This window comes from Lissotriton helveticus, chromosome 8 (genome assembly GCF_964261635.1).
Source record: "Lissotriton helveticus chromosome 8, aLisHel1.1, whole genome shotgun sequence".
Taxonomy (NCBI): Eukaryota; Metazoa; Chordata; class Amphibia; order Caudata; family Salamandridae; genus Lissotriton; species Lissotriton helveticus.
This window is the reverse complement of record NC_136069.1, coordinates 867,887,240-867,908,184: the sequence shown is the minus strand read 5'-3', so window position 1 is coordinate 867,908,184 and position 20,945 is coordinate 867,887,240.

The window sequence follows — 20,945 nt, the reverse complement described above, 5'->3', positions numbered from 1 at the left end:
AGGACATCCAGCTATAGCTGGTCTCTCTAGATGCTGGACCAAGATGGATCACACAGAATTGTTCTTTTATCTCCAAAGCTCTGAGTTGAAGGTGGAGGGAACCTTGGACAACACTAATTACATGATATATCATTGGATTGAATTCACTTTAGACTTATTACTAAAGTACTAAAGAAAAAGTGCAAAAGACTGGAGCATGCTTGGTGCAAGTGTTATGCAGCAGAACATAAAGTGAGGCTGAAGGAGGCCACTAATAGCACAGGGCTTGAAGGTCTGCATGAGCTATGTATTATTCATCTAAAATGTTTAATGCTAGTAATGCCCCTAAAGATTCGTTTCAGATTGTAAAATCCTTACTAGGCCTGGCTTCTGTGGTACCTTGTCCTGCTCTTTTGCAAAATGTAATGGTTTGGTGCAATTGTCCTGCAATAAGGTTGATACCATCTAGTTCACTTTTGAGCATTCAGCCACCACCACTGTCATAACTTCAGGTACTACTGACATTCAAAATAGTTTGACCTGTATTCAGCCTCTGGAGACCACCATTATTTTATCCCAATTAAAAGTCAAGTCAGATTCTCCATTGGATCATTTGCCACCAGATCAGTTAAATTCATTGAGTGACCCCTTTCTACTATTCCTACTGATCTATTGAATACGTCCTAATCCAGTGGCACCGTCCCAAGGGCATGGAACCATACCTTAGTTTTACTGGTACTAAAAAAATACCTAACTGAGAAGCATTAAATTGGGCAAACTACCACCCTATTTCTTTGCTGCCTCTCCTTGCAAAGATTATTTGAAAACACATCGATGTTCAGTTGTCGGCATACTTGGAATCCCATAATGCTTTGCACGCTTCCAAGTTTGAATTTCACCGGAACACATCACAGAGCCCGCACTTTTATGCGCTACAGAACATCTGATGCTGGAGTCGGACAGAAGAGGTACTGCAACTCTCACTCTTTTGGATGTAGGTGCTGCGTTTGACACTGGTTCCCACCAGGTGCTTCTCAATCAATTAGCGGGCAATGGCATTCAAGAAATGACTCTTGTCTGCTTTCAATCTTTCCTGGAAGAACACTCATTTCAGGTTATTGCTCTACCCTATGACTCCTTGGTGTGCAGATTACCGCATGGAGTCCCTCAAGGCTCATCATTGAGTCCAACATTGTTCATTCTATGTGTCCGCCCTTTGGTGAATATAGTGGTAATTTATGTACTGTCTATTTACGCCTGCGCAGATGACACTCAAATTTTCATATCTTTCTCTTCATCGAACAACAGTACTTTATCCAACATGGTCCACTGATTTAGGAGAGTGGCTAATTGGATGAGGCATAACTGTTTAAAATTAAATGGAAGTAAGACTGAAGTGCTGGTCTTCGGTAACCAGACCCTGCTGGAGCCCTTCTTGGCTGGCCTGAGGTATTAGGCAACTGCCCAACATCAATGCAGGGGGATAAGGACCTGGATTTTCAATTGGATGACAAACTGACTATGGATTAGCAAATTACTAAGGCAGTTACATGTTATTTTGGCCTGCTAAGATGCCTAAGAAATATACAATGACTCCTACCTTCGAGACCCCAAAAACTATAGTGCAGGCCATTGTAATCCAAAATTGGATTATGGGAATGTGCTATATCTGGGTGTCAGGAACTCCCAGATAAAGTGTCTGCAAATTGTTCAGAATGCTGGTGAATGCAAACTTTGGCAGACTCCTCTCAGCTCCTCAGTTTCCATTTGAATCCAATAGCAAAATAAATAAGGTATAAATCGTTATTTATGTCTATAAAGCCTTGCACAAGGCTAGTTCTGCATGTATTCACTCCATGATCCATTCATACATTCCCAAGCTGGAGATTTGGTTGAGCAATTCCAATCTGGCCACTATTTAAAAAGTTAGACTGATAGAATGGGCAGGCAGTCCTTTTCTTTGTTTTTAGGTACCAAGGTATAGAATTCTCTGCCTTTGTCTCTCCGCCTCTGTAACTCCTATGAAATTTCAGGAAGATGCTTAAGACATGGCTCTTCTAGCTCTGTTGGTCTGGTTCCTCTTTCTCATGCAGCACTGGGAAACCCAATGGAGTAGTCATGCGCTCTGTAATTATGAACTGATTTGAAATTAATTGAATTAAAGGAGTAACAATTTCTTAGAGACCAAACCTGGTATTTGCACTTCCTCCCAAACAAATGTTTTCACTTATTAAATGTAATAAGGTAACCCAATTGTATCCTATTGGAGAGGAGAGATCTCACAGTTTTCACTTGGAATTTGGACATTTTTCACTACCAGACCATATAAAACGTACAATTACATGTAAACATTTTAAATACACTGCACCCTGCCATGTGGGCTTACCTTAGGGGGGACATATTTATTAAAAAGGGACTTTTAGGCCTGGCAAGGGGTTTATTTTGCCAAGTCAAATTGGCCATTTAAAACTTGATACAGGCCACAGTGGAAGACTTGAGACATGTTAAAAAAATGTTTTTATTAATTTACATCAACAAGAAAGCAATAGACAATTGCAGGATAACAACAGTTTACACTACTGGATCATATGAAATAATCATCAGTACAAAATATTCCAATCATCCATTATATTATCAATATGTTCCAGCTACGAAGATATGGATTTGAACCATAGGGGGCCTAGACTGCAGGGTGCTAAACGTGGTCTGGGGACTCCAGAGTGAGAGATTTATCAGCGGGCAGTTGTGTGAGATTGTGAAGATACGTGCTGAATGGTACCCAGATATCCATGGGGCGTGATGTAAGGGGTTGTAAATTAGCATATTCCTCTATCATACTTTCACAATGGCCCATGCTTTCAAGTCATTCCGCGGGGGTGGGTGAACTGCCACTTCCCCATCGCAGAGCCTTCACAATCTTATCCAGTAAAAGGGCAATTGAGACTAAATGTCGAGACGTGTAGGGTACATTATGGGTATATCTCAGTCAGGCCACCAGGGGGTCCGGTTATTTTGTTGTTATGTCCCATCATGGTGCATTTATGGGTAACTATGGCCTCCCAATAGGGGGAGACTCTCGGACAGGTCAAAGTTATATGGGTAAAGACTGTTCCTGGAGCCCGGCATCTCACGCAGTTATCTGGTCTAGAATGGTCAAATATGGCAATATCTACTGGGGAAACATGGTATTGATGGGCAAACTTAAAATGTAATAGTCTATGCCTCTGGTTAACAGAGATGTTTCTGATCTGCGAGCAGCAATAACTCCATATCTGATCTGTCAGTGGTGCACCCAATTCCTCCACCCATTTACGGCGAATTCGCATGGTAGTGTCTGGCCTCATGGTCATACACGAGCAGGAGAATCTAGAAGTCATGTGGTGGCCCTCTGATGCCGAGGGTACTCTCGTTAAAGGGGAAAAGTAATCTGGTGGAAGCGGGTAGATAGGTAGGACAGAGAGTAGAGAATGTTGTAGTCTCTTAAAAATGAAAGGGTGCATATAAGGGATGGGTTCTACTGTTGTGATGTCCGTCAAGTGCAGCACGTGGCCATTGGGGAATAAGTCATCCAGGGTGCATGGCGCATATCTCCCAAGCATGGGCTTCACTAATGTCTCCTGTGCGAGAGGGAGCAATGGATTGTCTGTGAGGGGAATAGCCCCCAAGTATAGGGGTCCCCTGCCCAGTGTACAACGCTTCCTACGCCATGCTCACAGACCGTTGGACATCCTGGGTCTCCAAAGGAAGTGTAAAAGCCTGTTGAGTTGTGCAAGCTCTGAATGAATGTACAGGATGTGGGTATCTGGGTGGTACCACCAATATGTGTAATGACATTGGGCAGCTAGGTAGTAGTAGTAAAGATCTGGCACTCTAAGGCCTCCTCGCTCACACAGAAGCGTGAGAGTGAACCAGTGATCCCCTGCCCTCACCAGCTTCTGCAATGTACCACGTAGCATTTGAAAAAAAGTCTGTGGCAATGGGAGCAGGATATTGGTAAACAGATATCAAAATTTGGGCAGCACTACCATGTTAATGATAGCCAGTCGCCCCGCCATAGAGTGGTAGTCTGATCCATCTATCTATCTGCGCAGTTAGCGATGTTAAAGCTGGACCATAATTGCGCTGTACGTTCTGATCTCTGTCTCTCTGCAAATGGATACCATGGTATTTTGTGCCATCCTCGGCCCACTGGATGGGAAAGTCAGCGGGGAGGGGTGTGACGCCGTTAGTCAAGGGGAAACATTTTTGTCCCGAAAGTACTCCGTATCTAGCTATTTCTTGCATGAGCTGGATTAGGTTGACCTGTGGATGTCTGACAAAGAGCAGAATGCCATCTGTATATAGCGAAAGCAATAAAGGGCTGTGTGTTGATCCAAGATGGCACGCACTAATGGATCCATGGCGACAATGAACAGGAGCGGGGACAGCGGGCACTACTGTCTAGTGCCTCAGTGTGTGGTGAAATGGTCTGTGAGCGCCCTGTTCATTCGTAGGCAGGCCGAGGGCTCAGTGTATAAGAGCATAATCAGTGAAAGGAAAGGGGGTATGCCCAGTTTACGGAGAACTGCACAGAGGAACTGCTATTCAAAGGAATCGAGTGCCATTTGCAGCATCTAGCGGAGCCACTGCTGTCAGCGTGGTCGGGAATACTTCATTAAGTAGTGCGAATATGGTTCAAAGGTTTAAAGAGGTCGACCTATTCAGTACAAAACAGGGCTGAGCCGGTGATATAATTTGCTCCATCAATAGAGCTAGCCTATTGGCAAGCACCTTAGATAGTATTTTATTATCTATACTAGCAGCCCGTCCCGACGTTGTCCGGGTATGAAATAGAATGTGTGTAATGTGTGTATTTGGCAAGGGCAATTTATTTTAAAATCTCGTGGTAGACAATATTTTTTATTTCATTAGAATAGGGACGGAGAAGGGCCAGCTGCAGCCCTGGCTGATGTTAGCAGGCGCGTGTAATTGGTGTAGTGATCCGCCACCTGAGCCCGGCTACAGCCCTGGTTGATGTTAGCAGGCGCGTGTAATGTCGTTGAATGAGAGAGTTATCAGCCGCGGGTAAATCCGTTTAATGAGAGAGTTCAGTGACAGCGAGTAGGAGAGGCTGCAGTAATTGTCCCCGCAGACACGCTCATTTGCGTGTTCCCCCGCTTGAGGCCCAGATGCAGGCCTGATTGATGTTTGCAGGCACGTGTTCCCCCGCTTAAGGCTCAGCTGCAGCCCTGGTTGATGTTATCAGGCGCGTGTAATTAGTGTACTGATCCGCCGCCTGAGCCCGGCTAGAGCCCTGGTTGATGGTAGCAGGCGCGTCTAATTTCGTTGAATGAGAGAGTTCAGTAACAGCGCGCAGGAGAGGCTGCAGTAATGTTACTTACCAGGCCTCCAGTTGAACGCGTTTGTCATGCCCCCAGCACTTGGCCACAGCAGACGATCTTCTGATTAATGTACGACCCACATGGCATGAAGGGCGGAACGTAGCACACGCCCCCAGCGTTTCTCACGCCCCCAGCGTGCCCCTTGATGCGGCGCAATTGCGTTCACATGGCATGAAGGCCGGACACATGCCCCCAGCGTTTCTCACGCCCCCAGCGTGCCCTTTAATGCTGCGCAGCAACGTCATTGGCGCTTGTATGTACGACTCACATGGCATGAAGGGCGGACACACGCCCCAGCACACGACCACAGCCCACGATGTGATGGCCGTACCACACGCCCCCAGCATTAGTCACGCCCCAGCCCACGCCCACAGCACAACGCAGACACGCCCACAATGGACTACTTTGCTGGCACGGTTCTTTTACCTTTTAAATGTATATGGTGTCCTACGGTACACTTGTTTGTCTTGCACTGTATGAATGTGATGAACACCACTGTTTCTTGAAAAGTTAATAACAACAATTTAAAAAAAAAATGTATATGGTGGCCGTCTGCATAGCCTATGTCCTTCTGTTGCAACTGCCCTTTCCAACGCTGTATTGCGTGTTGTGATTTGTGCGGTGGTTACTGAGACTAACCGCCTCAAAGGTTTGGGCTCTTTCTTTATAATATTAGTATGGATTGAGTAAGGAAAGTGGTCAATAGGAGGAACAGCTGCTAGGATCTTTTCAGGTTTCAGCAGTACTGTCAGAACCGCTTCTCGAAGTGTAGGCGGTAGCTCGCCAGTGACCAAAGCTTCATTGTATACTGCAAGGAGTCTCAGGCTAGCTGTTGCTTAAAAGCTTTATAAAAGGCACCGGTTAGTCCCGGTTAGGCCATCTAATCCAGGGGCCTTGGCTCCGTCAAGGGCTGAGATGGCTTGCGTCACCTCTTCTAGTGTCAAAGGTTCACTGAGGAACTCCTGCTGTTCATTCGACAACCAGACTATAGCAAAAGTCCTCAAGATACGAGGTGATCCCTAAGGGGTTATCCACCAAGCATGTTTTATACAAAGCCTGGTAGTAATTTTTTTAATTAATTCAGAATGTTCTCTCCCCCAGAAATTGTCTCCCCTATACTGGAGCCTCGCCTCGCTCTGTAGTTTTGTTACCTGTCTGAGCGTAATAGCTGAGCCAGTGTTCATCCAGTCCTTTCTCCCTCCCTGTAATGACGGGCACTGGCATACTTGTCCAAGTATACCACCTCTTTGTTCGCCAGTTCTAGAAATTCCACCAATAAGTCAGCTCGCTGGTTCAGACCTGTCATGCTATCTACTACTGGGCTGTGGTATAAATCATGCAGTGCGTCCTCAACTCATTGTAACTGAGTGTGGATGAACAGTAGAGCACCTGTGCGATAGGAGATACAGATTCCGCGGATGTATGCTTTGAAAGCCTCCCATAATGTGGCTTGCATAGGCACCGAGCCGGTGTTGATTTCAAAATATTCTTCAATGGCATAAGCAGCTTGTTGTGGAATACCGGCTCTTGCGAGGCACTTCCCTGGAAATGCCAAGTGAATGCAGCCGGGCAGGAGTACACAATAACTAATTTCAAGAGGACTGGACTATGGTCTGTCAGGGTCCGGGGGAGGACCTCGATTTTGGAGACCCACAGGAGGGAACCCGCTGTCATAAACCAGTAATCCAGTCTAGTCCAAATGTTGTGTGAAGAGGAGTAAAATGTATGACCAGGTATATGTGGGTGACGTGTACGCCAGGCGTCCAGCAGTGAATATGTATCAGTACTGTATGGAAAACTCGCCTAGCTCTAGGCTTATCAGCAGGCTGTGCACTAGTTGAATCTGTCCGAAGGCAGTGTGGATTGTTCAGTTCCCCTCAAACTATGACATGTTCAGTCTCAAAACTGTCCATACGTGTCATCAGATCCCGGAAAAAGTAGGGGTCATCGATATTGGGAGCATATATGTTGATTAGTAGCACCTATTTTCCTGCTAAGGAGCCCTGTAACAGAATATAGCAGTCGTGTGGCACGGTGTAATATTCGTGCTGCACAAATGGGACACTCCTATGTATTAGTATGTAGGTTCCTCAAGAGTACCAACTATAGCACAAAAAGTATTGGTGGGAGCTCCACTGTTTAGCAAAGGCCTGCTCCCCTCGGGGTAGATTGGTCTCCTGTAGAAAAGCGAGTTTGATGTCATGTCATCTGTTGGACTTGGCCCTTTTGGCAGGTTCACCGCGAAACTTTTTGCATTTGCCTGGCCTGTTTCTGTAACCTAGTGTTGGTGATTTTAGGCCTCTGCGCACTTTTTCACTGCTGTCCAGTGTAAAGTGCTTGCGCTCTCTGTGTATGTGTGGTGAGGGTTGTATGACGTTTGAAGAACTGGGATTTCAAGTACCCAGCGGCGCCGGGGACACGCCCAAAGTCCTCTGGGTTCCCTTGCCTTGGTATACAGAGACACTGAATACTTCTAGGTGGCGTCAGAGATCAAATTTATTAGCTGCAGCCAGTAGCAGAAATCCCAGTAATACAACACGGTGTACAACTCAAGAAACTGCTCAATTTTACTAAGGCGAGACATCCCTATTTATACACAAAAAGGTACATTTAAAATGCACGCCCCTGCACCAAAATTCAACCAATAGAAAATACATGACATCACACAGCATCATATAGTAAAGCTCATTTTACAGTGTCCCAACCCACAAGTTAATATTTAGGCATATCTAAATAATAATCTGGAAGGCCCGAACAAACCCTTAATTGAAAGCGTAACCCATGAAATGAAGAAACAGTAAAGAAAAGTAGTTTCAGATAATGTGCAAGATAACAGAAACGTAAAGAAACTTAAAAGTTAACAAATGTCTTGAATGGTGATTGGGAAAGTGGATAACGATCTTTCAGGGAAATTGGCTTGGCAGGGTCAATTCCAGGTGAAAGGCCAGCTTCTGAAATTAACTCCAGCGCACGAAGGAAACCTTAGTTAATGTACACATGACCCACAAAAGGTCAGACTGCTTTGCTCGCAGACTAACTTCTGAGGCCTACGTAAAAGGCAACACCAGATGGCAGTCACGACGAATAGCAAAAACCCATGTTTAGAAAAGAAAGTCGTGCACTTTAAAAGCACGCAAAATCACAGAACCTCAGACCCTCCTTTTGCCATTACATAGGCAATAGCCTAAACTCATGTCAATCTGAATCTAGGTCTATATCTATTCTCATCAGGTCATCAAGGTGTTGCTGTAACATCATCTTATTATCCTTCACTTCTCTCGGGACTGGTCTTCTCACACAGATCGTAGCACAAAGACTACAAATGGCGGGACCACACTGGATGCATAAACAACACGAGAAAAGGATAGCTAACGCCATACCAAGGAACATCAGAATCTTCCATCCCCATTTGGACAACAATTCCCATAACCATCCCATCAACGACCAGTCTCCTTCGTCCACATGAATAGACTCAAAGATCTTATGTAGTCTAGAGATGGCTTGGTACACTGTCGGGGCATTATCTGGTATGAAAACGCAGCAACTAGATCTAATCAATTTACATACCCCACCTCTATCTGCAAGTATAATATCTAAAACAAAACGGTTCTGTAATGTCATAAGGCGATCCGCTTGAAGCTCAGCTGTAATATTGCTAAGGGCACCTGCAGTCTCATTTATAGTGTCCTCAACCACTCTCGTAAGCTGACGAATATTCCTACTATTAGCCATAGGACCCCAAAAGGGTAGGAACCCCTTAAAGAAGTCTCCAGCTTCTTGTGCTTCGTTCGCATGGATAAACATCGATTGGAGTGCCCAAACTGACCCATTAGGTGAAAAAGGCAAAACCAAATATGGCATTCCCTTGTCTGTAGTATGTGGCATAAGACCACACACCCAACAATTTGTGGTATTTATAACTAGCTGATGCTGATGCAACATCTGTATAAAAGAATTATTCACAAATTCTGATCTTCGTGTCTGTTCATGTTCAGGTAACGTATGAAACTCATGTGGAGATGCAGTAGAAAAAGAAAGAGTAGGTTGGGAGGTAGATGTAAGCGGCAATTGTGTGACATAGAAAATCCAACCCACACAAGCTAACATAATATTCACAAGCATAAGGAAACACATTATTAAAAAACATTTGCTACGAACCAATATACATATTCGGTTTTTAGAATCCACTTTCCTAACACATTTTTCAGACTCAAGAAACTCCATCCTCTAACGTGCTGCTCACGGAAATTTTCCTTCTTCACTTAAGTGTGCGCCAAGATCGCACTAACGACCCTGAACCACAGACCTTGTGTCAATACGTGGCTCCCCCCTTAAGAACTTCCTACCGTGACCCTGCAGCTGAGTCCGGATGGTGACTTGAAAAAGGAAAAAGAAAAAAAGTTTCTTGATCTGCCAAAGTGTAAATTCACTATCTAAAAAAAATATTCCAGTTTCACGTTTATTTGTCCATATGTACAGTCTTTCGCAGTCTTAGATCGTAGCGTTCTTTTTTAGGTACAGTTGGGTCCTTTAATAGAAGTTCCGGATTGGTGGTGTCAATCTTTAGATGAGGAGGCACAGCAGCTTGCAGAACATCATCATCCTCGCGTTCTGACCGAGTCCATGTCAAATGAGCATCACCAAATGAAACAAATCTAAGAGTTTTTTCACATTCAGAATCGGCTATACCTCCCCTCACCCACTTGTCATATGGTAAGGGCAATGGAACTTTTTTACAGTGGGTGGCATGCACCCAGTTCTTTTTGCCAGCTACTCTAACAGCGGTTCTAGTAACCAAAAGGACTAAGTAAGGACCAGTCCATCTAGGTTCCAAGTTCTTGGTACGCTGAAAGTTCTTGGCGAGGACGTATTGACCAGGTTGGATTGAATGTCCTGGATCTGTAGTAGCTGTCGGCAAACTGTCATAGACCTGTTGGTGGAGAACACGTAATTTAGCAGTCAAGTCATGTAAGTAATCCACCAACATAGGGTACTCAATACCGCTGTATTCTTTAGGACGAGGCACACCCCAAACATTCGCAGACGACCAAACATGATTTCATACGGACTAAGTCCCACTCGAGAATGCACAGTCGTCCTTGTTGACAAAAGAGCCAATGGCAAGGCATACGGCCATATAAGACCAGTGCTCGCTTGTACCTTAGCTAATTTCAGCTTCAAGGTACCATTGTAACATGCAACAAGTCCAGCAGACTGGGGGTGATTCGCTGCATGGAACTTTTGATTTATTCCCAATCCAGCACACACTTTCTTCATGATTTGACCCACAAATTAATTCCCATTGTCCGACCATACAATTCTCGGCAAACCATACCTAGGGAAGTACTCTCTCAGCAAAACCTTGGCTGTAGACAAGGCAGTATTATCTTTTAGGGGGTAGGCCTCTATCCACCTGGAAAAGGCACAAACGACCACAAGGACATACTTCAAATTATTGCATCTCTCCATGTGAATGTAGTCTAACTGTATCACTTCAAACGGATACGTTGGAGGAGCAAAATGACCAGCTGGAGTTGGAGTTCCCTTACCAGGATTATACTTCAGACAAATCATACAATGTTTCACCACGTTCTCTGCACATTTCGGAATTCCAGCATTCTGCCAAACTGGAGCCAACAACTTGCATATTCCCTTCGAACTTATGTGAGCCATTCCATGAACCATTGTAACCACTAGGAGCACATACGCATCAGGCAACAACCATCGCTGGTGTTCTGACAACTCAACCCAACAACCTGTTGAATCCAACATACCCGTAATTTCTCTCCAAACACTCACTTCTTTCTCAGTGGCTTCAGCCTGAATCGTTTTCACACTTTCTATTGTGTCTTCACACATTCCACCAGCCATAACCCAATTAGCTGGGCCTGCAACATACATACGGCTCATCATGTCTTTCGCCGTTTCCTTTGCAACTTCATCTGCAAACGCATTCCCTCGACCAACATCATCCACAACTTTCTTATGCGCACTACACTTCACAATTGCAATCTGTTTTGGGAGAGTGAGAGATTCCAAAAGTTCATTCACCAACTGCCCATGCTGTATTTTTGTCCCATGCGAAGTAAGGAACCCACGCTCTCTCCACAAACGCCCAAAACTATGGGCAACACCAAACGCATACTGGCTATCGGTGTAAACATTCACTCGCTTTCCTTCTGACAACACGCACGCTCTAGTCAGTGCAATCAACTCTGCTGCTTGGGCAGAATTCTGTGGTATGCGTGCTGTCTCGACAACTGTATGTAAAGTTGTAATAGCATACGCTGCAGTCGTTTCACAATTCGGAAGCTTAAAACACGAACCATCTACCCATAGGGTACCATCAACATCCGTAAGGGGAGTATCCCTTAGATAGACTCTAGCTTTCGTTTCTTCCTCTGTACGAAGAAAACAATCATGCTGTTCCTGAGGATCCGTCTCTGTAGAGATCAGTAACAACGTAGCTGGATTCAGCACATTACATTGTTTAATGTGAACATGACTAGCCAACAATGTCAACTCGTAACCTGACAGACGTGCACTAGTAAGGTGCTGTGTCTTAGTCCTGTTCAATAAGGTATCCACTGCATGTGGGACCATCACAATCAACGTATTGTCCAATACCAAACCAGCAGACTGTCGAATAGAAACAGCCGCTGCAGCTGTAGCTCTCAGACAACTCGGCAACGCCTTAGCAACTGGGTCTATCGTTTCTGAAAAATACGCGCATGGACGCTGCTTGTCCCCGAATGGTTGTGTCAACACTGACAACGCACAACCTTCTCTCTCGTGCACGTACAACGTGAAAGGCTTACTATAGTCTGGAGTACCCAACACAGGAGCCGAACACAATGCATCGCGTAGTTCAGAAAAACGTTTCTGACATTCGTCAGACCAAGGAAGAGGATGCGGAGTATCTTTCAGAGTAAATGCCAACAGAGGTTTCGCTAGCAAGGAAAAATTGGGGATCTACTGTCTACAATATGATTTAATACCTAAAAAGGCACGCACTTCTCTCTGTGTGGATGGTACATTCATTTGCACAATCGCTTGAATTCCATCTGGGATCAATCTCCTTCCCTCCTTCGACAAGAGATGACCTAAGTAGGTCACTTCTTGGCGACAATATTGCAACTTTGAAGGTGACACTTTATGATGAAGGTCAGACAAATACCGCAACAAAGAAAGAGTAGCCTCTTTACAAATCTTTTCATCATCAGCAGTAACCAACAAATCATCGACGTACTGAATAAGAGTTGCACCAACAGGTAACACAAAACAGTCAAGCTGAGTTTTCAAAGCTTGACTATAGATGGAGGGACTTTCACAATAACCTTGGGGAGCTCTCTTAAACCGGAAGTTTCGGCCTCCTTATGAGAAGCCAAAAATATCCCTACTCACCTCAGCAATAGGAATACTGAAGAAAGCATTCTTCAAATCGATGACAGAAAACCAAGCTGCCGAAGCAGGAGTCAAAGTCAACAAAGCAGTGATATCAGGTACCACAGGAAACTGTGGCACTACTATCTTATTGACCTCTCGAAGGTCGATCACAAACCTGTACACAGGTGGCTGAGAAGCATCAGTACGTTTAAGAACAGGCAAAACAGGACTGTTACACACATTACCTCTCGTTTCCTCAACTACACCCTTCTCAACCAGATCATAGACAATCGCTAAAAGAGCTCTCTCACCATCGCTCGAAATCTTGTATTGGGGAATACGAGGTAGCCTAGCATTCGACTTAAGGGTGACAACATAAGGTGGAATCTGCAAAAGACCAACATCATTTGGACCTGTAGCCCAAAGTGTATCAGGAAGCGAACGCAATTCCAGTGGCAAACAATCCTTAGACAAATACATTGGAGAAATCACTTTCTTACCAAGGGTAAGTTGTACTCCCGAAGGAGAGCAATGCAATGTCGCATACAATCTTTTCAGCATGTCCAAACCCAACAGATTCTCACCACAACCAGTCGTTAAAATAAGTGGAGCTTCCAATTCACAAGGGCCAATGGTAAGGGACCAAGGACTAGAAACCGGATTACGAACTGGGGCGCCTGAAAATCCTACTGAAACATTGGTCAAGCCAGACAAAGGTGCGCCAGGAAGTTTAGAGTGCATAAAAGAACTCTTCATCGCACCAGTATCCAAAAGAAAAGGTTCTACCACACCTGATGTAATCACTTCAACATAAGGTCCACTCTGGTCTACTGGAACTGACACTACTCCCTCTCTTTGTCCTTGGCTGTCCTAGTTACCATTATAACCAGAACTCTCACCTTCGTCATAGTAATCCTCAACATAATACTGGGCAGACTGACCACTCGGAACATTCTGTCTGTCAAAATAATTCACAGAATTCTGTAGGGAAGAGGAACGCTCATTCTGAGGGATCACACCATGTCCCCTACCCCTAGGAGCTTGCTGAAAACTACCACGACCTCTCTGACCAGATACACCATTCGCACGCTGTAACAAAGCCGGGCAACTATTCTTGTAATGACCTTCCTCTCTGCAATAAGCACACTGATTAGGGCCAGGAAAGAATCGCTGAACATAAGGCTCAGGCTTCTGTAACAATCTCTGAAATTGTGGAGGTAGCTGAAACTGAGGCTGATTCTGACGAGATGAATAAGCTTGCTGCAAAAGAACTTTCGTCTTTAACTCTTTAGTTTTCTTCTCCACTTTATCCTTCTCATCTTTATCCCTATTCTCGTAATATTGTGCAGTAGCCAATATCTGGGCCGACGAAGAGACAGCCCATGAACTCTCAGAGTCCTTTAACTTATTAGAAAGTTTGGGAAGCAAATTAAAGACAAATTTATCCACAAACAACCTTTGACCACCCTCCGTACTCATATCCTGACCACTATGATCAATAAACGTCTCTTCAAACCTAGTGAAGAAATCAGATTCACTCTCGTCTCTCTTCTGCTTACATGCTGCTAACTTATCCCAATTTACTCGTAAAGCAGGCATCATCGTTTTCATCAGATTAATAATTCTACCTGGTAATTCTGAAACTAGAGGTTCAGGTTTAGCACCTCCCTCCTGTCTACCATCTGCAGCAACAATATTCGCCCAGGTATCACCTAATTCAGCAGCATGATTCTCATGACGAATCTTCGCCCACAAAGGTTGGGGGACTACATTACCCATCAACATATCGATTTCAGCTAAATTCATAATACACGTTTCAACTGTCTGGGACAGCTCCTTGTAATAACCAGCAGGATTCTTACGAGGGTCAGGTAAGGTCTGCTTAAGAGCCAAGACCTCTGCTCTCTTCCAAGGGACATGTACCCATATTCGCTGAAAATGCGGCAGAATAACTGGATTAGCGTTTGGGTCCTCTTCCTTCCAAATTGGGGGAACTTCTCTCATTGGATACTGTCTCGCTTTTCTTCTAACAGAAGAATCAGGTTCATACAATGTCTGAGGCGGAAGGCTATATCTAAAAGCCAGTATCGTCTCTACGGCGTCTGTAATATCAGATTCTACTATCATCCCTTTAGCAAAATCCGACTGAACATCAAGTAGTTCCTGCGGGATCAAACCCAAATCATTATCTTCCCATTCCTGACGCAAGAACATACACATCATATTAAAAACATATCTTTTCTTAGGCGGCTCCCACTGAAAGAAAACATCCATAACCGCTGGCAAACTATACCTTGAGGCATTTATAATCCATTTACGAGCCAACAAATCCAACACAGCCCGTTCCTCAAAACCAGGAAGCTGACTACGACTCTGCTTACGCTCCGAAACAGGGGTCATATTCAGTGACCCAAACAATGGTGACAACAAATTAGAAACGGTTTCTGTCATTCGTTTTCGAACAGAAGGAGAAGAAGCAGACATAAGAACAGGAGAATAAGTATTTTGAGGCAAAGAAGGTGTAGGGACAAGAACAGTAGAAATCGAAGATGCAGAAGCAGAAGGCAAAGGAGTTTGAGGCAAAGCTGGTAGCAAGGCTGGCGACCCTAGAATGGGTTGCGCAGGAGGAGGCAAAACCATCTGTAGAGCACCGGGTGGCTGAACAACAGCAGGAGGTTGAACAACAAAGGGTGGAACAACCGGGGGTAATAGAGGCGCGGTAGCACCCTGCACATAGCGAGGTGGCAATCTCAGTAAATGAGAGATCAAAGGATCTTTTTCAAGGTCTTCAATCACTTTTGGAGGAGAACACAGCAAGGCTGGATAACATTTATCTATGGCCATACAACGCTGTCTATCTAAAACTTCACTTGCACGCTCTTCTCCATCTTCCTTAAACTGTCTAGCAGCTTGTAGTACTGACATATTCTTATCTTTCCTATCTCTCTTTGCTTGTTTAATTTCTCTCTGTTTGTCTTCCTTATGCCAAAGGCGGAAAGAGTCAAACATTGCCGGCCGGGCTTTCTTCTTAAATAGCTTAACTTCTAGATTGTCTAAAATCTCTGTTTCAAAACTACCATGTGGGGGCCATTGCAAAACACCATCCTTTTTAGTGTAGTGGACCCATACTTCATTATAAGTAATGGGACCCACTCCGTGTTTAGAATAGAGCTCATAAGTCGGAGTTCCAACCGGAGGTATCGGACATGAATCCTCCAATCGGGAATCCCTGTTACTACCACGAACAAACCAATTACCAAATTTACCAAGACCAGGCATCTTGCTCACTAGTCTGGTTTCAAACTTCAAAGGGAATCAAAAAATGATACAATTGTAAATATACAAGCCCTTCGGCTTTGGGTACTGCAGCAACCAAATCAAAACCAAGGAACCAAACAAAGTCGTGGGAGCGACCCACTTATACTTAACCAAATATCTGTCACGCCACCAGAAGACCGTCTATCGTCTCGCTTTACGAACATCAATTGGAGCGTCCAAGGCAAGGCGACAGTCAGGGCAGCAGTCCTTCATAGCCGTTGGAAAGCGGGAAGCCTCGCAGAAAAGACCTTCGGTCCACGTCGACATGCAGGGGTCGATGAAGTGGGGGCCCTTCTCCAGAGTTTCCTCACGTGGCTCCTCGCAATCTTCGGGCTTGGACCGGTACCACTGAAGTCGTCCCACGTTGGCCGCGCCAACTGAAGAACTGGGATTTCAAGTACCCAGCGGCGCCAGGGACACGCCCAAAGTCCTCTGGGTTCCCTTGCCTTGGTATACAGAGACACTGAATACTTCTAGGTGGCGTCAGAGATCAAATGTATTAGCTGCAGCCAGTAGCAGAAATCCCAGTAATACAACACGGTGTACAACTCAAGAAACTGCTCAATTTTACTAAGGCGAGACATCCCGATTTATACACAAAAAGGTACATTTGAAATGCACGCGCTGGTTCACGGATCAGCTGAAACTGGACAAACTGGCTCTCCGTCAAGCAGAGCGTCGTTGGAGGTGTAACTATGACCCTCTATTAAGAATTGCTTATGTTGATCTATTAAACCTCTACAAAAAATCCATTTTACAAGCTAAAACTTCTTATTTTTCGCAGAAAATTCTTAATTCTGCCTTTAAAACTAAAAATATTTTTTCAATTGTAGAGAAGCTCTCTGTGCCAGACCGTGTCACTGCCCAACCTTTACCCACACAGACTCTCTGCGATTCCCTAAATTCTTTCTTTATTGATAAAATTATCACTATTAAAAATAATATCCCCCTTCCTTCCCCATCCACTGTTTTTTCTTTACCCCCTCTGAATCCCTGCTGTCTTAATGTATTCCCTCCTATTTCCCTGACTGAGTTTATCTCGTTACTACATACGGTGGGCTCGGACTCCCCCAATGACTGCTGTCCCCCTCAAATCCTGAAAGCCGCCTTTTTGGCATGCCCGATCCTCCCTTGGCACTTCTTAACAGCTCGCTTGCCACAGGCTCTGTCCCTGATGCTTTCAAACAGGCGGTTGTGGGCCCCATACTCAAAAAACCGGGTGCTGATCCTTCTGTCCTGAGCAATTATCGATGGATCTCCCTTCTCCCCTATTTGGGGAAAATTTTGGAGACCTATGTTACCCGCTGCCTCATTGCATTCATTGAAGGGTCTTCTTTTCTAGATGACCAGCAAGCCGGTTTTAGGCCGGCTCACTCCACTGAAGCTGTCATTGTGGCTGTAATGGATGTACTGAGGCAAGGCACCGATAAGAACCTGGCTCAAGCTCTTGTTTTATTAGATCTGTCGGCTGCCTTTGACACGGTCGATCATGCTATCTTGATCGACCGTGTCAACAATGCGGGCATCCAGGGCATGGCTCTAACCTGGATTAGGTCTTTCTTGCACCAACGTTCTCAATCAGTTCATTTGTCTACCTTTTCAGCCCCTTATTCTGCACTCTCCTGTGGTGTTTCTCAGGGCTCTGCTCTCTCACCCCTTTTATTTAATCTTTACATTCAACCTCTTATTATTTCTCTCCGTCACACCCCTGTCACTATATTCAATTACGCGGATGATTTACAGTTGATTTTCCCTGTTGATTCATCCCCTTCTTCCTGTGCTAATTTTCAATCCACCATGCTTGCCATCTCTGAGTGGATGCATTTTAACCAGCTGAAGCTCAATCCTAACAAGACAGAGTTAGTACTAACAGGAGGGACGGCCAACCCCTGGAGCCCCAGTTTCTGATCCTCGTCTCTTGGCCCTCCGCCCTGCCCTGTCAACTCGGTGAAGAGCCTCGGTGTGATTATATCTAGTGATCTATCTATGAGACCTCAAATCAATGCAGTTACATCCTCCTGCTTTTTCCATCTACGCAGGATCTGCAAAATCCGTAGGTTTCTCACGACCGAGGCTCTCATACTTATCATTATGGCTCTGGTCACCTCCCGTATTGACTATGCTAACTCTCTTTACGTTGGGATTCCTGCTTACCATCTTCATCGGCTCCAGCTGGTACAGAACCAGGCGGCGAGACTGGTCTTTCAGCAGCCCAAATATCAACATGTCTTGCCCCTGCTGAGGAAATTGCACTGGCTTCCAGTGGCCTCCCGCTGCATTTTTAAGCTGGGCTGTACTGTCTTTAAGGCCCTTCTTGCTGCTGCTCCGGCTTTCATTTCCTCCAGCCTCAAGCGTCACATTCCCTCAAGAAACCTTCGTTCCACCACTCACAACCTCCTGACTGTCCCCAGATACAAACATAAAAAGCATGGTGGCTCGTGCTTCTCGTTTCTTGCCCCTGCAATGTGGAACTCCTTTCCTACCTGACTCCGACTCTGCCCTAACTATTCTTGTTTTCGCAAACTACTTAAAACTCATCTTTTTCAATTAGCTTTTGAGTAATCCTGCTGTCTGTCCCCCCGTTATTGTTTATGAGCGCCATGAAACCATTTGGTGACCGTGCGCGGTAAAAGTAATTTTAACATATCGTAAATGTAAATGTTTTTGTACTTGTATAGCGCACAGCTACCCGCAGTGGGTTTCCCGGCGCTTGTACGAATACCGCAAGGGAACCCTTCCTGGCTTTCCCTGTGAAGTGTCCACTCCTGGGCACCCCCATGGTGCAGACCAGGCATCCCTCGCGTTGTGGGGGCCGTTGTGGAGACTAAGCAAGCTATTGCCCAGAGTTGCAGCGCGGGACCCATGATCAGAATAGGCACTGAGGCGAGAATATCCGGTCAGGGGAATTAATGAGCCCGAGACCCGCCGATGCGGGAATTGAACCCTGGTCCCTGGTCAGAGCTCTGCATCGAGGTCTGCCTGCTCTAACCATTGAGCCACACTTCTCCACAGCCATTGCGCCACACTTCTCCATTACAACACATTCCATTACAACGCATACCATTACAACCAATTTTCAAAAACCACCTTTACAACGCATTCCATTACAACGCATCCTACCTTTACAACGCATACCATCACAAAGCATAACATTACATTGCATGTATGGTAAGTTTTGGATAGTGTACAATTACTATTCTAACTCCAGGGGGTGCAACAGTAGGGTAAGTGTTGGATAGTGTAAGGGTACTAAGCGTTGTAATGTTATGCGTTGTAATGGTATGCATTGTAATGACATGCGTTGTACTGGTATGTGTTGTAGTGTCATGCGTTGTAATGGTTGCGTTGTAATGGCATGCGATTTAATGGGTGTTGCATTGTAAAAGTTTCATTGTAATGGTAGTGCGTTGTAAAAGTTGTGTTGTAAACGTTGTTCCCGTGGTGAGAGTGTCCTGCCCTCCCATAGGAATGCATGTGGATATGTGTGCCCATGGTAGTTCCTGATGTGTGGGGAGTGCAGGGTCGAGTTTGGTATGTGCGAACTCGTGAGATTAAATACTGCACGATGATGTACGCGGATTTAATGTGTCTAGTGTGGAAGTGCCACTTCTAGAAGTTGGCATGTCTGTGCAGTAAATGTGAATTGACTGTCTGGCTTGTGATTGGCTGGAGCTGACTGGCGTGCCTGGCTCCTGGAGTCAGGATGGGTCCGCCCCGGTGGTGAATGGAGAGATCTGCATGTTGATGGAAGGGAGGAGTGCATCTGGGACCTGAATAGGGCTGTGCCTTCCCTACACAATGCTGGCTCCACCCCCTGTGGTGTGTCTGATGTCCCTGACTCATCCTGTGAATAGGCAGAGGGGCTGAGCAAAACAAAGTGCCCCTTGCCTGCACCTTTGGAGACTAAGGATTTCAGTGTATAAAAAGGGGCTGTGACCCCATGAAAAATGGTCTTGTTCTCTAACTTGAAACTACCAGAGGCTTGCTGCTGCTGGGGCCCAGGGGAAGGCTTGCCTCCCTGGGCCGTGCCCAGCCCCTGGATGCCCTGGAGGACTTTTTTGGGACCCTCCTGCCCTCTTCACCTAGGAGGACCTTGTTGCTGGGGCCCTGTTTTCTTAAGGGGCCACATCTGGGGCCTTTAGGGTTGTTGTGCCTCCCAGCGCCTCGGGAGCGCTTTATTTTCCTTTATGAGCAGAGCGCTGTCGTTTTCCCAGAGGGAAGCGCTCCTACCCCTTTTGTTCCCAGCGCGGGTGCCCACCCCGCTTATTGTGATATTTTTGGGCAGGAGCCTACCCTGCATTATGACCGCATTTATATTTCTAATTACGGGTGCCCACCACGTTTTATATTTCAGCTCGAGGGTGCCTACCCCTCGTTTCTGCCGTGAATTCACTTCCGCAGCCCGAGTGCATGAGAAGACTTCCGGGCCGCTGCCAGAAACCACCCCGAAGTCAGGCAGCGTGGTTCCTAATGGCGGGCGGGACTTCCGGGTTACTGGAGGAAGCCCCGCGCCAGCCCGCGCTGCCGAGAGAGAAGCCGTGCCGTGGTGGAATCTCCCAGGAAGGGAGAGAAGGAGTATGGTGGCCCTGCAGGGCTCCCATGAGAGGAGGGAGCCCTGCAACATCGAGGAGTTGTCCTCAGAAGAAGCGCGGTGCAGCGGGAACCCGACGAGGCTCCCCAGGGCGAGAGAGCCCCGCCCGCTGCTGCTGCACAGAGAGAAGCCCTGTCGCCACCATGAGGAGGAGTTCCCCTGCAGGAAGCCCGATGAGTGAGAAAGGGCTGGGTGGCTCTGCGCGGCCAATTGGTGGTGCCTGTTTGAGGCCCAGTATGTTGGTGGCATTCAGAGCGTCCCCGGATGGCAGCAGGCCACTCAAACGGTTT